Genomic DNA, 6000 nt, shown 5'->3' with positions numbered 1-6000 from the left:
AGTGCTAGGTTTCAAAGGGGAGTGTTGAGAGGTGTCAGAGGCTAAGGGTGGGCTAACCTAGGCCTCACTTCCTTTAAATACAGAACAAATCCCATAAAATTAGGGTGTTCCTCACATACAAACATCACGTTGTGATCCATATATGCTCATGTTGTGAGCACCAAAGATGATGCACGTTTTGAATATTCTCCAAATGGCGTGACATGCATCCCTCACGTCGTATGCCAAGTGAAACTCCAAAATTTTAGAGTATAAAAGATCTGATGCGAAGTGACAAGGTTTGAAAACTCAAACCTTGAGTTAATGCTTAAGATCAATGTCTGCTTACTAAGGAATGTTCCAGTCAAGTGTGGCAAGACCAATCAAGTCTGAGTTAATGCATTCAACAAAGTATTCAAGATATTAATGAATAGTGAAGATAATGATCAAGGTAAAGACAATAAATGAAGAACAAGAAGAATGTTTGAGAGAATAACTTGGAAGGTGAAGTAAACTAGAATATTGTTATATTTGTTTGAACAATCCGTCATTTGATATTGTCATTGAATGTTCCTTATAAAGGAAAATAGGGTACATAGTACAAACCATAAACATACATAGGACTAGACAATAGAGTTACTTCTGACACTCTGATTATCTAAGTTGACAAAAAAACTAAGTCCTATGATACGTTAAATCAAACAAAATGACAAATCTAATTAATATAGACTGGAGAATACATTCGGAAAACATTAATTCAAAACATCCACTTCGGAACATATATTGTGTTCCGGACACCAATTTCACTCCGGAACACTGATTGACTCCTAAACATCTTGTAACTTCGGAACACCATCTTACTCTGAAACGGGCTTACTTCAGATCATACAAGGACAGAGATTGCTAGAGGTTCACTTTCAGGTTCTAACAAAATTCACTTAATGAAATGATTACCTGCAATGGGTGTTACAGATTGAAGAACATAAAATACCATTCTAAGACTCTTGGAAGACATAAGAAGATTGGAGATCAAGAGAGATTAAGAGATTGTAGCAATATTTCACATCATTCATTCGATTTGCTTAGATTGTATCATGTCTAGCTTAGTTTCATATGTGTTTATGTCTTTCTTTTCTACAATTATGAGCTAAATCATTAGACTTTTGTTTATCAATGATGAACCCTAATACTATGTGTTAGTTTCTACTTTTCACGGATTTATGAAGTTGGTTTAACCTGTGTTTGGTGTATCAAAGCCTAGCATGTTATTAGTTTCAAACTTTGTTGTTTGCATCTTCAAGTTATGTGTAGTTGAATGATCACTTTAACTGCATGAACTTGTTTACCTGGTTGTTTAAGAATCTTAAATTGCTAGAGCTAGTGATGGTTCAAATCCTACAATAGGTAATAAAAGTAGTGACTTTAACTATGCTAGAGAACATAATTTGATCATAACTGTGTTTGGTTATTTGTCTAGACCATAGATAATTTATCTTAGGAGATTAGACCAAGACTTCAATTTAGTGCCCACTTATGTAAGACCATTGCATCGTAGTTCATGAATTGGTGAAAACGTTAGAAGATCAAACCAAGATATATAATAACTTTCATAATGGTAACCAACTGAAAATACTCCATATCTTGAAACTAACCATAGGAAAAATGGTGATTCAAAGCTAAACGGAAGTGTCTGTAATTCTCTTGGGTACAATCGTCTTTAGTTAGTTGTTTTTTTAGTTTTGAGTTATTTAACTAAACTATTTTAATCTCCACTAGCAAAATCATATAACCCCCCCCCCATTTAGTTATTTTTCTTAGATTAAATTTTATTAGTTATTTTATTAGCTAAATACCATTCCCTATGATCGACACCTGACTTACTTTTCTATTCTATAAACTAAGTACATTGTGATGGGTTTTGAGCATTCTAACACTCCTATGGTGTACATGCAACCCTATAAACCTTGTATCTATGTTTTCTCTATTATACATGCAAATAATTGATATTCCAAGGTTTCATCCTAACTAGCATAATATGAAGCAACTATACTACAAGAATCTAGAAGAATGACATACCTTTTGATGTTGTAGCTTGATTCCATGGAGTTTAAGAGCATAGTGCCTCAAGTGTGGCACCTCAAATGATTCACACAACACCACCAACAACTTGGAATAACTTGAGAAAGAAGGTCTTATGCTCAAATCGGTTAGCCCTCATATGTGAAACCTGTTGGTCTGATTTTCTTGAGCCATGAGGTCCTTATATATTGTGGATATTAGGGTTACACATGTAACTCATGTCTTTCCATATTCTTCATGCTCCATGGGTAAAAACCTCCATGGAGTATCCATGGGTTTAGCCCAACATAAAGAACTATGGATCATAAGCCCACATATATAAGAATGAATGATTTACACAATCAATCCCCATATATTTAATTAATCTCCTTTTGATCACAAAATTAATTCCAAATTAATTCTTGATCAATACTAATTAAATAATATGATTTCATATTAATATATTAGAACTTATAATATATTAACAAATCATAAATATCCTTTTCTCACAAAAGTCTATCCAAATTTTTCCAATGCCATGCAACCCAAATAGACAATGCCAAATTGGGTCAGGTACATACCAATTATAGTTATGGACTTAGATACTAATCCAATAGTCTCTCACTTGGATAAGTCTAAAACTATTATTGTGTATGACTCTGCAACCCGACTAGCAATCGTAGCTCTTAAAAGTTGTTGTCGAACTCTGAACAAATCAATGACGCGTCCATTAGATAAAGGATCATATAGTCCTCCATTCTAGATATCACATGGACTGAGACATGAATTATAATCATTCTCTCTGTCCATTTGTTGTTTCCCGATTTCCAATTTATGACAACCGACTAATTGAACAAATCAAATCAGTCCAGGCTTGGCCAAAGACTTCGGGGTGTCATCACTAAATCATCGAGGGGCCCACAAATATCGCTTTTATCCCTCCAAGGGTAAAAGGAATGGATAAACTTCAACTCATATGCTTGTTCTACTACATGTTGAATCATACACAAAGGCACGTTTTATAACATCGAGTTACCAATGCGTTTTTGTGCAATCAATGAATAACCAACTCATAGTTAACAACTCATATCTCTATGTTTGAAGAATATAAAATATTATCATCTCATGATCACTCGTGATAAAATCCATGAAGTGAGTCAAATGAGTGTGGGTTTAATCCAATACTCAGAACTTCTGAGCACTCATCAATCTTGTAGCAACTCTTGCTATGTCAAACACCTTAGACATCTACAAGCCAGCTTCATGACAGTCTTGCCTTAATACCTACTTCCAACGTATTATCGAATGTGGATGTTTTGAATAACTTAGTCATTCGGAAAGAATGACCTAGTTATTCTGGAAGTCAAAACATGCAAAGTGAAACACAAGAATAATACTAATTCAATATGGCCCCAAGCACCTTTGAGAGTGAATAGAACACCTTTATTTAAACACCATATTGATTACTCATTATTCATTGTTTCAAATTTATCAACTTAATACTTGAATTAAAACAATAGTTGTCCCATGCTTCAAGCATGCACACTATGTTTTCTAAACAATAGTTATGTCATACACCAAGTATGCACACTATGTTTTTTCAAACATTAGTTATGCCATACACCAAGTATGCACACTAAGTTTGTCTATGATCTTTACTTTGTGAAATATATCGATAGAACATAATTCCAATAATTCTCATTTCACAGTCCCAAATCCTTATCGTAAATGTAAGAATTCCAAATTCCTGACATTTACCGAAATCTGTTAGATTCTAAACTTATATGCATGCATCCTTTCGTAATGACTATGCACAAAGTCACAAAGACTTGTCGACAGCCATTACAGAGTATTCCAATGGAGATCGTTCCATGGAAACGAAGTCTCAAGTTCAAAGTACAATGCTTTGAACATCCTTCTAGCATTAAGTTTCCTAATCTTACACAGATCTAATGAATAACTTCCACCTATGGGAACATTTCCACATTCCCATTTTGAATATCACTTCTGAACAAGAGTTGCCTCTTTTCAGAATATGTCAGTATGGTCCTCTCCAAAAATTTACACCATACTTCCAACTGTCCCTGAGCAACCAGTCTTTGGTAAACCTTAAATTGTGTTCGACAATTGCTTAATCACTTTAGTTATATCCAGTTCTAGTACTTTTTCCCTCTTAATGTCATAGGCATTTCGAAGAATTTAGAACAGATGAATATTATAGCACATGTAATAGATCCTATATCTGAAGCATATGGGACACGATTCATGATGTCTCACATAAAGACATGATACTAGACTAGTCTTTTGCTATAATATTTCTATTTCTATTTGCCATGTTCTCATAATTCATATTATGAAAAGGGATGTCGTAATCATAGTCGAATTTTAGTACGCAAATAATGGACCCATATATAGAATTTCCTTATGTTGAGCCATTCCAACATAAAATCCATATATATATATATATATATATATATATATATATATATATATATATATATATATATATATATATATATATATATATCGTTGACTAAAGATGATTAAAACCTCAATCAAAGCTTTTAGAATTGAACTGAAGTATAATTTCCTCTCCCTTAATTATAGCAAAACAACTTTTCCCAATTGAACTTTTGTTTTTCTATAATTAACTTTGCTAACTTGCAACACTTATCATAATTATCATGCACCCACTAACATAAGAATTATCAGCATAACACTTATGCTCCCACTAGCTTTGACATGTACTCAGAAATCAGTTGGACTTCTAGAAATCAATACTTTATTGACTTTCTCACCAAACTTCAGACTTCTAATACGAGATGCTTTGATAAAAACTTTATCAAAATCACACACCTTTCCTTAGATAGCTCACATGTGTGTCTAAACAATTTTAGAACTATGAAAAGGGATGTCGTAATCATATTCTCAATTGTTTAGACCTTTGCCATTTCTCACAAGTCTATGTTAGTGTTCCGGTTAACCACACGTGCTCCACTAACGACTTTGAGAATGAAAATATCACAATTGCTATCTACTTAAAATCTACTTAGTGAAAGCGTTTCCTCACCATCATTTTCATGAATAGGAGAGAAACCTTATGACACTTAGATTTAATGGTGTATGTGCTCTTATCCATGCGATTTTGTCACAACCATAATCACAAGACAAGGTTAGTGACAAATCCAAACTCATATGGACTGAACTTGTGCAATCTTAAATTCTTGCCACCTGGCAGCATAAGGGCCTGCCATTTCTTCCAAGTAGTTATGCGAACAACTGTGAACTTGTAGAACTCAGATACATAGCCAACTTTAACTGGAATGGGCACAGAAATAAGAATATGTAAACACGATAGGTTATAAACCTCACATCGTGTGCTAGTGATAAACTATAGGTTTTTATTCTTGATTAAATCTTGAAGCTATTTCAAGATCTTTAAGACTCCCATTGTCCTCTTGACATATAAGACTCTCTTGCCAAGACCCATCCTTGACAGACAAATATTCAAGAGATAGTGCGGATTCTTATCAAGACAAACACTTCACACAATTGGCCTATGTTGGTCTCTATTTTATCCAAAACATCATAGCTTACCAATTTCAAATGTACAAGAGTAGGACACATTTTACTCTTACATTTGACAAGTGTTAATCAACCTTCTTTAAGATGTGTCACTCAAGTTACAATCTTAGAGTATGACTCTAAGAATTGTTTTGCAACAAAGTATGATTCATCTTCTTGATTTAACCATTTCAACAATTCAGGATTCCTCTTCTTAGCCATAAGAATGCACTAAGATGTTCTTAGAGGACCAATTGTGATATGGTTTCTTAATCATTAAGATGATCACAAAACATGATACTAAAGTACTCTCCCATCTTTTCAGATTTGAGAAACTTTTATCTTTCTGCCTAATTTGATTCTTCTCATTCGTTCTGCCATACATCAAAACTTTTCCAA

The sequence above is a fragment of the Lactuca sativa genome, chromosome 4 (assembly GCF_002870075.4).
Source record: "Lactuca sativa cultivar Salinas chromosome 4, Lsat_Salinas_v11, whole genome shotgun sequence".
NCBI lineage: Eukaryota > Viridiplantae > Streptophyta > Magnoliopsida > Asterales > Asteraceae > Lactuca > Lactuca sativa.
Note: the sequence above shows the minus strand (reverse complement) of the source record.